At 44.3% G+C, this 13,447-nt stretch overlaps 1 protein-coding gene across 2 annotated transcripts in view; it reads left to right on the forward strand.

Annotated features, from left to right (window-relative positions):
- PPP2R3B (protein phosphatase 2 regulatory subunit B''beta) overlaps window positions 1-13,447 on the forward strand; it is a 74,960-nt gene that overhangs the window by 23,880 nt on the left and 37,633 nt on the right. The gene's annotated exons all lie outside the window — the stretch shown is intronic.

A 13,447-nucleotide genomic window follows, 5' to 3' on the forward strand; every position in this document is an offset into this window, starting at 1 on the left:
CTTTTAGTATTTACCTATATTATAAACAGTATATTTTGCTGTTTTACAATGAGACAAAATGTAAATAGAAACCAGTTATGTGTACATAGTTTGATATACACAAAATCAATTGAGTTTTCCAAGCTTTGATATACACAGAACAATCAATTGGCTGATCATGATTGTTTGATTTTGTGGCTCATGTGAAATGGAAAGAAACAGAGTTTAAATTGTAAGTCAGTTTATTGGCTTTTAAATTTTGGACTGGATTCACAGAGCTGTACACAATGTTTTGTGCCTACCCCAGGGCTCTTCTATGCTTCCTCTTCATGAATAAGGCTTTCATGCATCCCATTCTAGCCTCCAGTAAGGATTTCTTTTCTAATGAAGTACAAAACTTCATCAGTAGATTATATTGACATACAAACATAACTTTGAATTGGTTTTTTATACAGTATTATATATAAAGGACAATTGGCAACTCAGTTAAATATAACCAATACTGTTCCCAGATATTTGGACGTCCATTATTCCTAAACATTGATCATGCTACCTGCAGCTGCTGGAATTGTTCAAAACATCTGGAGGACCAAGTTAGATCTCTGTTACCTCATAATGGATAATAATAATAATATACAAACACAGAGTCTAGGCTTTCTTCAGCCATGGCTGCTTTGTATTATAGAAATTATAAAGTGGTACTTCTCTTCCAATAAATTGCAAAGCAAGCATTCCATTTTTTATACTAAAAAGTATAGAAACATATTCCTTTTAAAGTCAAAATACTCAGCAGTATACTTGCAGACCTACAGTTAATAAGCACCATTTTATTTATCTAAATACATGAAAGAATGGAAACTCAGTGTATCATTGCTATAGTATTACTGTGTGTTAATATTCAGGTCTATTCACTGAATAAAATTAATGTAATTCAGTGTAATATGTAATTGGAATAGTTCTCCCTATTTTCTTTCTGTAATTCTGTTTTAAAACAAAACTAAGAGTTACATTTTTTTTCAGGCACAGAGTTCAAGATAATGTTATGTAATGATACATTAGGGCAGTCTATTTGTGTTTTAATGCTTAAAAGCATTTCATTCAAGTTTGATAAATAAGAAATAAACATTAAAAGTTTCTATCTCATTTGCTCATAATTTAAATGTACCTTAAGCAATGAATTGTTAGCAATGCATTTATTCTGAAATTTAAAGAAATATATACCTAAAATGCAGTGTATCCATTGAAATCAGGGTGAGCCAAACAGTTATTGGTATGTTTTAACTATTGTTAGAAGTAAGTCTTCATCCTGGTTCATCCAAGCCGGGAATAAATAAGCAAACATGGCGACTGCTTTGGGAAGAAGGTTACAGTTTATTGCAGAAGACAGATAGGCAGCAGAGGAGAAGAAAAGAGAGGGAGCACATGGGCAGAGGGTCTTTTTATACCCTCTAGCTCTGCCTGGAAGTTTCCTGTTCCTGTGGCATGAACTTTGAGGATATTTCTGAGTGTTTTTCTAGGCCTTGATATCTGTGGTTTAATCCCATTATCATATCCTGCTTCCCAGGTGTTGGGGCTAATGACTCTCCTGCTTCCCAGGTGATGGGGCTAATGACTCTTAAGAGCTTCTTTTGTCTTGAGATCCCTGGCTCCAAACTTCCTGATGGTTCCACATCTGCATATGTATAAGACTAACTACTGCCCTGGGCAAAGAGATGAGGCCAGGTTTGGTTTCTGCTTTTCAAAAAATGCTTTTAAAAATCCTTTTGGTGAACAATATTTTTTCCTGCCTTTTTAATATTTCCTTCTCTGGGTTAACTTCCCACACTATCAAAAGTCTAATTTGAAAGGAAAAAGTACTGTTGTGAACATATATGTCAATATAATTAAAATTTCTTAATTCCAAGACTTAATATATTACTCAGTTGTCTTTAAATTGGTTTCCAGAGAAAGTAATTAAGGCCTGTAGGCTTAAATTGTATGTTGTGTTGTTGACATTTTAATTTCACTTTAAGTTGTCACAAGAGGTTTTCTGTAAACTTTACATTTTTTTGCAGAAGGCACTGAGGCAAGATAATTGAAACCTCCAACTTTTTAAAAAATTGCTCTTCAGTTTAGGGCAATAAGCTATGAAGAGCTATGCTTTTTGATTAGTAAGTATACTAGTGGTGTACACTTCACCTTCAAAATATTGCTCTTACTCCCTTCAGCCTATCTTTGCTGACATGTCAGCTAGAAACCTTTTTTTAAAAAAGTATTATTAGATCAATAATGAATTCTTGGACTGTTTTCACATAACTATGCATATATGTGACTATTTATAGCCATTATTTGAATACTAGTGAGTATGGAGCAAAAAATAAAACATAAGTTGGTTTCAAGAAAATGTTCTTGTAATTCCACCAAACAAAAAGCTGACTATGCTTTTGAAAAATGTAAAGCTAACCATGAAAAAAAACTTGAATGTTGTGAGCATTTTATCACCTGAAAATGGAATTTGCCTTTTCTTTGTCATACATACACTTACATAGAAATAGCATTTTCAGTATTATCATTAATCCATCATGTAAAATCTTTGACCTCTTAAAAAGTCTGTGTTCTACTTAGTGCTGAAGACAGGTTCAAATTATGACTAAATTATATATTAGATCTTTGCCCAAAGAGTAAAAAAATGTGTCAAGTTTGCCTGGTACTTCCAAAGCATGTCATCATGAGTCTGTCAAACTGCAGACTTTATGGGTTCAACGTTCCTTCCTCATTTTTCCTTAATATCATTTCAGAAGAAGAGGTGTTTGGAGAAATATTAAAGTCAGAACTGCACTTTCTTCATTAATCATGAAAGCATTAAAGCAATCACTAATACTTGAGAGCAACCCAGAACGTTTTATTTGGTAATTTGGGCTGAATAGCAGGCTTTAATTTTAATGAAGGTCATGATTGTCTAGTCCTGTCTTGTAAAACCTGTGTTTTTTAAAAAAAGGTTTTATTAGCAGATAGGCTAGTTAATATTGAATAAGCTTCATAATGTTTAATCACTTTGTGCTTTCTATCAAAATACAAACAAGTCAGTTTTTTTATTATGAAAACAGTATTGTATGCCTAAACAGTTCATAAGCTAGCCCTGAACACATGTTAATTGTGCAGTTTCTCACACTGTTTGCATCGTTTGCATAGATAACAAGGGTTCAGAAGCTGAATTAAGCAGCAGGTGGATAAACAAAACCATGAATTATACATTAAAAAGAACGTTAAACTTTTTATCATGTGATCATTCTCACATCAAACTCATATTGCATATATGTATGTGTACCGTTTTTGTTTCTATTTCTGCTGTATACATGCTAAAAATAGAAATAGTACAGATATATAATACCCAGACCAGTGGTGGGATTCAGCGGTTCACACCGGTTCGGCAGAACCGATACCTAATTCTCTGTTGAGTTTGGCGAATCGGTCTCCGATTTTTCCAAGTTTTTTTCAATCCGATGCTGCGATTTTCTCTCTTGGGTCCTCAAGCCATTCGGGTCTTGCCGCTCTCACACTCCTCAGAGTGATGGAGGAGGTTCTCCAAAGCACCGACTGAAGCTGATGCCCTGTTCCATGCCCAAGGGAAACTTCCTCCATCACCCTGCAAGCGGAGGTGGGGGGGGAAGACAGGTGATCCGGACGTGCTGTACGATGGCAGCAAGTGGAGGCAGGCAGGGGAAGGCTTCCCCTCCGGCTCTGCTTGTTGCCACTGTGCAGCATGTCCAGATCGCCTGCCTTCCCCCCCACCCCGCTTGCAGGGTGACACAGGCATGGAACAGAGCGTCAGTTTCAGTCGGTGCTTGCAGGGTGACGGAGGAGGTCTCCCTTGGACTTCTCTCCCACTTTCTCCTTCTTCCTCCTCCTTTGAACAACCCTTTGCTCCTATTGCTGCTTTTTCAATCCAAGATCTCGGTTTGTCTGGAGCCTGTGCAGAGGGTCTTTGGAAACGAAGACCCGCAGTGATTGGGTGAGGTGGGAATCATTCCCTTCGCTTTTGGACCGGCTCCAAAATGGGCTGGAAGGACCAGCCCGATGACTCCAATCTGGCTTTGCAGCAAGCAAGGGGATTGGAGGCACGTGAATGCATGCTAGTCTGACGTCTCAAAAAATCAGGGTTTCCCCCCCTGCTGGATTTTCACTGCCATACTGTTTAACTTTCTTTAAGATTTGCCGGTTCTGCAACAAGTAAACTTGTAAAAAAAAATGCTAAGATTTATTGATGGCAAGTTTATTGGTTAAAATATTTCTGAGTTCAACATACTGATTTATGGCAATGTTGCACTTAGTGTTACAATTTTAAACAAATGAATGTGATTTTTTGATTGCCAAACTATTAGTATCATGGTAGAATGTCACACATGAATATTTTTCTGGAATATTTAAATTTTATCTGCTGTATGTCTGGGTCAGTGGTGGGATTCAAATAATTTAACAGCTGGTTCTCTGCAGGCAGGGAGATGGGGGGCTGCTACCATGAGGCAGGTGAGGGAGGGAGAGGTGCCCTATGTACCCCACAACCGCTTACCATGCCGAAGAGCCCCTGCAGCCAGGCCTACCACACCCTGACACCCGTCGCGCTTCACCTGTTCAGTAGTGACTTCTCCCACTTTCTCCAGTACGGGAGATGGAGAATCCACCAATGGGTTTTCTCTGTCTGCCTGCTCTTGAGAACAAGTAGCCAAACTTGACACGCCCCCTCTTGCTAGGAGACCCAGTCTTGACTTGGTCTCAAGCTCTTGAAGACGCGTCAGGGTTGGATCTCTCAGCAGATTAGCAGGTAGTGACCCATTGGTGAATTCTCCCTTTATTAAAAGTTTTAAATAATTTTCCATACAATATCCCACTTCCCTCCCACCCCTCCGGTGAATTCTCCCTTTAATAGTAATATCCCTCAATATAATTTAATAATCCTCATAGTCTGGGAATCATTTCCTACAGTTCCCCTGCGGCACTGGGCTCAGCGCTGCCTCAAATCAGAGGTTTTTGAACTGTAGGGTGTGTGTGGGGGGGAAGACAATTGCCTTTGATTCCTTTCGTTTTCCCCAGGGCTCTGGGGGAAAGGAATTTGTTGTTTTTTTGTGAGCAGCTCACAAAACTGCCTTAGGAGAGATTGTCACCTCCCTCTTAGGACCCAGGGAACAGCGTTCCCACCTCAGATTGATTCAATTTCATTTCCCAGACCTCCGGAGCCATTTGGGACACCGCGGGCGCCATTTTGGCTGCCGTTTGAGGCAGCAAAATTTAAAACAACTCCCAAGGCTCCGTTTTTCCTTTCCCACGATCGGAGACAAATTGGAGCATTTTCCCACAGCCAGTGCACTAGCTTCTGCCAGAACCTTCCCAACATTGGGGAAACTTCCCCTGTGTGGTCACAGTAGTTGTTTTTGGCGGCAGAGCAAGTTGCGGCCGCCATTTTGTTTTCGCTAAAACAACGAAGAGTAAAAACTTTTCCTGGCATATCTGTTTAATCTTCCTCCTGTGATTTAAGTGTTTCTGCCTTCTGGGTCTTTGGTCCCTGTCAGGTCACACAGCCCTAGAGTCTCTAATTTCCACCCCGAATTCTGATGGCCGCCATTTTGAATGCCCCCCCAAAAAATTTAGACCTCATCAGGCCAGAGCCTTATAGTCACAAAGGCCTGAGTGATTTTTGAGGGAAGTTTTGTTTCGTAATATTACACACTAAATTAATCAAGCTTCTATTGATCCTCATCTTTCCTTGCCTGGCCTGTATTCAGTCCCTCTGCGCCCTTCATTGGGCCATCTGGTGCACTTTGACTGGCCACCTAAGGCCTCCGGACGGAGCCCAGAGCGGGTCCCCAACCGTGCCTTGGGCATCAGCTGCCATTGCCGTGACCAAGCCCAGATAGAGTTGCCTTTTTGGTCAGGTGGTCAGGGGAGCAGTCCTCATTACTTGCTCCAATTTCGCTTCCGCCAACTGCTTGCCTGCCAGAGCTTCGCCTCAGTTTCCCTGAGACAGCTCAGCCTAGGATGGAGGACTCCACTGGGCCTGAACCCATGTGCACAGCTCCCCCATCCTCTCGTTACGGCCGACAGACCACCTCCAATCCGGAGGGAGCAGGCAAGCCCACAACCAAGGCTACGGGCACTCTCAGGAAAACTTCCAAGTTGGCGGAAAGCATGCCAGCCGTAAGCATCAGGCTCTGGAGAAGGAGCTCTCCAGAGCGCAGAGACAGGCAGGATTAGAGATGGACCAAGTGGCGGCCCCTGAGTTTGACCTTCCTTTAGGTCCTTCGACCTCAGCTCAGGGCGTGTGGTCTCTGACAGAAGCTCCCATTGCACATTCGGCTCTAGTTCAGCATACAGCTACTAATCCCTCATTTGTCTCGGGTTCAGCCCCTGAGGCAACCTTTACTCCAACTGCAGCAAGGCTCAGGGGTCCTGACCTCGGAGTTTTCTCCGATGAACTAATGGAGGCCCTGTTATCCAAGGTGCACTCTAGCAGAATGATCTTTCCATCCACCTGGACAGGGGGCATCCACATCAGCTGTACCGCCTTATGTTCCTCCTGCAGGGATCCCTATATTTCAGGAGCCCACATCTCCCGCACACTCCTCAATGAGCGGATACTCATCTCCGCAGGTGAGGACCAACCGGACTTCAATTTTTCAGAGGAGGAGGAACTCCCCCCTGAACCCTCCCCATCTGGAGGTCTATTCAATCCGGCCCTGTTTCTTCCCTTGCTTCTCAAGGCCACCTCAACTGCAAATATTGGGTCGGATCAGTCCCTTCAACCGCAGGCCACATCGGATTTCAGTCCAAATCCGATATTCCTTGAAATGGTGGCAGCCCAGCACCACGTTCCCTCTCCTTCTATATTTCTCAAGGGGATCAAAAAGCAATGGGTATCTCCTTCCTCATTTCCTTCCGTAAGCAGGTCGGATAAAAAGATCTTTGGTACCTCTACAGACTTAAGTGGGGCCCTTGAGGTCCCCAAGGTGGATGAGGCCTGGACCCCACTGGTATCCCAGACTGCGGTCACTGGGGATATGTCTGAGGCGCTTAAAGCGGATGACAAGAAGTGGGAACAGACTTTCCGTAAGACTCATCAATCAGCGGCATGGGCTATCAAAACTGCCACCTGGGCATCCTTTTTTGTCCAGACCACCCTCTTATGGCTGCACCAATTACAGGCCAGAGTCCCTCCTGAGGACATTCGGACTCACCAGAACCTAAGTACAATGGTGGCTGCAACTGAGTATGCCGCGGATGCGACTCTTCAGTCGGCCAACTTTGCTTCCAGGTCCCTAGCCTCCAACATCACAACCAGAAGGATGATATGGCTGAAACACTGGCAGGCCGACACCAAAGTCAAATGGCGTCTTGCCACTGCCTCATATCTGGGCAACAATCTTTTTGGGGAGGTACTGAATCCGTACCTTGTCAAGAACAAGGATAAACGGAAGGTCATGGCACATTTTACTAGACAGTCTGACAAACGTGCCACTCCATATTTCTGCAGGCAGTTCCTTCGGACAGCAGCAGGTTCAGCAGCCACCCAGCCCCTCGTTCATACACACCCCAGCAGGACAGGCCATATGACCGTCCGTACGATAGACCGGGCTTTCGCCCCAGGCAGCAGAACCAATCTAAGAGGCCATTTCAAGGGGTAGGACGTCCCTTCAGGAAGTCCAAAGGACTCTCACGCCTCATTCCCCATAGGGGGAAGACTTGCCCACTTCTTCCATCAGTGGTAACTCACATCCACGGACGCCTGGGTCTTACAAACAATCCAGTTTGGACTGTCCCTGGAATTTCTGGCCAGTCCCCCGGGTCGCTTCATCTCCTGTTCCACCTCTCGGGATCCGATAAAAAAGGGACTTATGCAGGAGGCCATTCAACATCTAGAGATTCAGGCCATAGAACCGGTTCCGCCGGACCATGTAGGCTGGGGATTCTACTCCGTCCCCTTTGTGGTTCCCAAGACCTCGGGGGAATGGAGGGCAATTCTAGCCCTTAAGGATCTGAACTATCACATTGCATACAAAAGTTCAAAATGTAATCCCTCCAGTCCATTCTGGGAGGCATCAGACAAGGAGACTTCCTGGCGTCAATAGACCTCACGGAAGCGTATCTCCACATCCCCATTCATCCAGAACAGCGGCAGTTCCTCAGGCTCTGTTACAGGGGCCGCCACTTCCAGTACAAGGCCCTTCCATTCGGCCTTTCCTCGGCACCCAGGGTGTTCACCAAGTTCCTGACTGTTCTGGCCGCCCACTTGCAGAAGGTACCGGTACGTGTCCAATGTTATCTGGACAATATTCTGATCCAAGCGTCGTCCTTCTGGGCGGCCCAGTCAGACCTACAACTAACTATTCGGGTCCTCCAGCAGCACGAGTTCTCGGTGATCTTCCAAAAGATCCAGACGGTTCCCTCATCCAGGCTCCTGCACCTGAGAGCCATCATAGACACCACAAACTGCATAGCCATTGTTCCCTGGGCCAGACTCCACCAGCGGGAGCGCCAATGGTTCCTTCTTCCATTCCAGCGGTTGAATGTCAGCGCATCCAGCCAGCAGGTGAGGCTCCCGGTCAGTACCCTCAGGTCTCTACGCTGGTGGTTCTCACAAGTTGTAGCCAAGGGGTCTCCTTCAAGGAGCCAGACCGCCTCACCATCATGACGGACGTCAGCCTCTTCGGTTGGGGAGCCCACCTTCAGTCTCAGTTTGAGCAGGGCTGTTGGTCCCGCGCAACCTTGAGACACAACATCAATTGGCTGGAACTCAGGGCCATTCACTTGGCTCTCCGTCAATTCCGACACTGGATCAGGGATGTCACATATTAATCCTCACGGACAACGTGGCGCCCAAGACCCACGTGAATCGGCAGGGGGTCTCCAGGTCCAAGTCCCTTATGTCCAAGGCCCAGTTAATGGGATCCTGGGCAGAGCCCAACCTGGCCTCTCTCAAGGCCGGACACATCTTGGGGGTCAAGAACCGGCAGGCAGACTTTCCTGGTCGCTCCACGATAGACCCCTCGGAATGGGGACTACATCCGGATCTTTTTTTCGGAATATTCAGCAGGTTCGGCCATCCGGTCATCAACCTGTTTGCATCGTCAAGCAATACCCAACTCCCCGGGTACTTCTCCTGTTATTATCTTCCGGGGGTAGAGGGGACGGATGCCATGTGAACTCCGTGGCCGCAGGGTCATCTTTATGCCTTCCCTCCCCTTCCACTCATTCTGCCGACCATCGCAAACTGCTTCAGGAGCAGGCGGAAGTATCCTTGTGGCCCCATACTGGCCGCAGAGACCCTGGTTTGCCGATCTCATGAATCTCTCCCGCTCTCCTCCGTGGAGGATTCCCCCACATCGCATGTCCTAACACCAGGGGGTCCTCCAACATCCGGACCCTCAGTGGTTACAGTTAGTCGCCTGGCGCTTGAGCACATCATGACACAAGAGTTATTCTCTCCACGGGCAATAACCATGTTTCAGGCCTCTCGTGAACCGGCGAGCAATCGCATTTATGTTTCCACATGAAACAATTTTTGCCATTGGTGCAGAAGGCGGCAACTAGATGTGTACAATTAACTATTCCCCAGATCGTAGACTATCTTCTTCTTTTTTTAAAACAAATTTTATTGGTTTTTTGATTAATACAAAATGCTCAAGACACACCATGGGGTTGGGGTAATTAGAAATCCACAAACAGAACATACATAAGTAATTCCATCAATACATCATATATTCCCTCTTTATTTCCCTCCAATGACTTATATATTTAAACTATTTAAACTATTTCTACCTTAAATTTTCATTAAACCTAAACCTGTTTTAAATCTTTACGCAATTACAAAACCATAATCAAATTTGACTTCAAATAAACACATTATCAGTTCAGGTATCTCTTCTAAATATGTCCTAATTCTTTAATTTCATCATAGATCTTATTTATTCCACAATTCTCTCCCAGTTAAAATAAACATTAATCTATCCTATACATATCTCATCTATCGATCCATCAACTTTTTTGTGTTTATTTTAACAAAATAGTGACAACCTTAAAGCATGAGTCCCTTAGATAAGAATCTATTTTCATCGAATTAATTATCAAATCTACTATCATCCATATTATCAAAGCAAACATATCATCTTATTAAAATCACATTCCATTAATTATTGATTCAGTCCCGATCTAAAAGATCTCTTCATTTTTCTTCATTCCATTATATAATACTTTTCATACATTAATCACCCATTTTTCTTATTTCCATTCAAAAATCCAATCCTTCACTCAGTCCATAGTTCTAAAATGCCTTATATCCAGTATATATGATTTTAAATTTCTTTTTTCAGTCTAATTCTAGGCTCTTTTTTTTTGCCAGGCAGGTTTCCACAACAACGCTTCCCTTCCGACCGGTAAATCTCTCTTTGTTGCTTGTAGTGTTGTTTGATGCAGTAGTGAGCTTCCTGTCGTCTGGATTTCAAATCTCCATCTTTGTTTTTTCTGGTCCTCACAAATATAGATAAGATGCTTGTAGGATGCAATAAGCTGCTCTGTATTCTCAATGAAATCATCTTTTAGTGTATTTTGGTTTGTAGAGTAGTCAGGCATATTCTGGACATCACTTTTAAAATCTGAAGAAGAATCTCTAATTCTTAGTTCTGTGGTGATCTCTTTCATTGTAACAAGTTCCTCTTTAAATTCCTTTAATTCCTCTTCTGGTATCTTTTGGTTTGTAGCATAAACAGATGTAGTCTGAAGATCAGTTTGAGGGTTTGGGGTGGCATCAGCTTTTCGTTCTGTAGTAATCCTTTTCCTTATAGCGCATATTTCTTCAGAAACCTCATAAATCTTTTCCAGTATAAGCTTACAATTTAAATGACAATGAAGGTTCTCCATTTTAAAAGTGGTCAAAGAAAGTCTTTTCTTAAACAGTGTCCACCCCCTCAGTTCCCACAGCTGCATCAGCTTATCTCTTCCAAAGATATTTTGAAGGTCAGGTTTTTATCCAAGAAGTAGCTGCAATATTAATTTTTCACCACTAGATGTACTCAGTAAATAAAAAAAGCTTTTCCAGACACCCTTTTTTCCCCTTTTTTTCTCTCTTTTAAAGGAAAGAGTGGAGAAAGAAATATTCTTTCAATGTTAGCTCTTAAAAAAAATTCAAAGAAGCATGTTTTTTTTTCTGTGTCCCAAACTGAGTAAAAATAGATTATAATCTATAAGAAATTTCAACGCGTCTCTTCCCACACATATAGAAGCCGCTCTTTTCAAACGGGGAAATAGTTCCAATCCAAGTTTTTTCAGGCAAAAAGAACCAAGTAGGGGAAAGAGAGGGACTAAAGGGGTCTCACTCGGATCCTCCATGGTGGGTCTAATCTCGCTTAGTTGTAGTTGTGACTTCGGCTGGTGCAGCAGGATGATCTTGAAGGACGATCGTTGCTCCATCGGCCCTAAGGAAATAGCTGGAGCCACGGGAGAAGCTGCCGCTCTCCCGCAGCTACTAGCAAGCCTCCTTCTTGGTGGTTGCCCCTCCAAGGCAACTTTCGACCCAGCAGGGGGTCTACCCACGAAGAAAACCCAGCCGGGCTGGAGACGAATCCCCAGACACGACCGGCGTCGCCGCGTACCGGAACCGGAAGTCCATCATAGACTATCTTCTTGACAGTCTGGACAGAGGCCTGGTCCCTGCGACCATTCGTAGGCAGGTAGCGGCCCTATCGACATTGCTCACTTGTTCGGAATCAGTTCCTCTAGCTCATTATCCCAGGATACGCGCTTTCATCAAGGGGGCTTACAACACTAGCCCTCCCGTGGTACACAGGTATCCTTCTTGGGAGCTGCCTCGTGTGCTTCGCACACTAACAAAACCGCCATTTGAGCCCATAGCTACTATACCATTGCGGGCTTTATCTCTTAAGGTTCCCTTCTTGATCGCCATCGCGTCAGCCAGATCGCGTCACCCAGGCGTATCTCAGAACTGGCTGCTCTCTTGGTCAGGAATGACCTTTGCACCTTCCACCGAGACCGGGTGGTCCTTCGGTAGGATCCTGCCTTCGTGCCCAAGGTAAATTCACCTTTCCATAGGACACAGGAAGTCATCTTGCCTGACTTTTGTCCTGATCCCTTCCATGACTTGGAGCGGCAGTGCCACACGTTGGACGTCCGCAGGGCCCTGCAGCATTACATTAAGCGCACGGAACCTTTTCACAGATCTGAGGCCCTTTTTGTTTCCTTCCGTCCGGCTTCCCTGGGACAGAAGGTATCCGCTGGCACTATCGGCAGGTGGATCAGGTCCTGTGTCGCGGAGGGGTACCAATCTTCCTCCTTACCGACTCCAAGTCATATCACGGCCCATTCCACTCGCAGCGCTGCGACATCTGCGGCATGGGCCACTCGGGCATCCATCGAAGAGATTTGCAGGGCTGCGACATGGTCATCGCCCTCCCCTTTTATACGTCATTATAGGATTGACCGCTTTGCTTCAGCGGACGCCTCCTTTGGTCGGTGGGTCCTCCAGCAAGTGGTCTCCGGGGACGTAGATTCAGCCTTATCTGTTTCCCACCCATCGGGAAAGTGAGGCTTTGGTATGTCCCATTGGTGGATTCTCCATCTCCTGTACTGGAGAAGGGGCGTTGTCTTACCTGAACGCCTTTTCTCAGTACGGAGATGGAGAATCCACACCCACCCTATGGTCAGTTAGGCCGTTATTAGGGAATTGAGAGCCAATGCCTCGTCCTTGCAACAGCCACTTTCGCCCTCGTCAAGACTGGATCTCCTAGCAAGAGGGGGCGTGTCAGGTTTGGCTACTTGGTCTCAAGAGCAGGCAGACAGAGAAAACCCATTGGTGGATTCTCCATCTCCGTACTGAGAAAAGGCGTTCAGGTAAGACAACGCCCCTTCTCCTTCCTCCTCCTCCTTTGAACAGCCCTTCGCTCCCATTGCTGAGATCCCGGATCTCAGTTTGTCCAGAGCCTATGCAGAGGGCCTTATTTCCACAGTAAGAGGAAATATTTAACTATACAAATGTATCCCAAATAGTTTATGCTGCTGATGCAAAAAGTGACAAAGCTATAAAATATAGTGCAGGCAAAAATAGAAAATTACATGTTTTCTTAGAAATATCTTATTTCCACCGAAATATTTATAAAATTGTAACTTTCTCTCAAAATAAGTAACATTTTATCAGTCATCCATGTACATGAATATAGAAGCTTTCTAATAATTTTATACCATTTATAATAGAAAACCTACATTTAGTAGAATATCACAGCTATTGGATTTTTTTCTCTCTCTTTAAATGGAGACTAATTGTAAAGCAGGCACATACATCTCCAGGAAGGCAAATGTCTTTTCCCACCTCCTGCTCTTCCCATATGATTTTGGAGGGGAAAGTGTGTGCTCTCAGGGAAGATATATATCAAAGTGGAAATTAGAGTGTAGTCACTTCTAGCTAAGCTATTTATTATTTGCTTGTGAC

The sequence above is a fragment of the Protobothrops mucrosquamatus genome, unplaced genomic scaffold (genome assembly GCF_001527695.2).
Source record: "Protobothrops mucrosquamatus isolate PMUCROS unplaced genomic scaffold, P.Mucros_1.0 scaffold77, whole genome shotgun sequence".
Lineage (NCBI taxonomy): Eukaryota > Metazoa > Chordata > Lepidosauria > Squamata > Viperidae > Protobothrops > Protobothrops mucrosquamatus.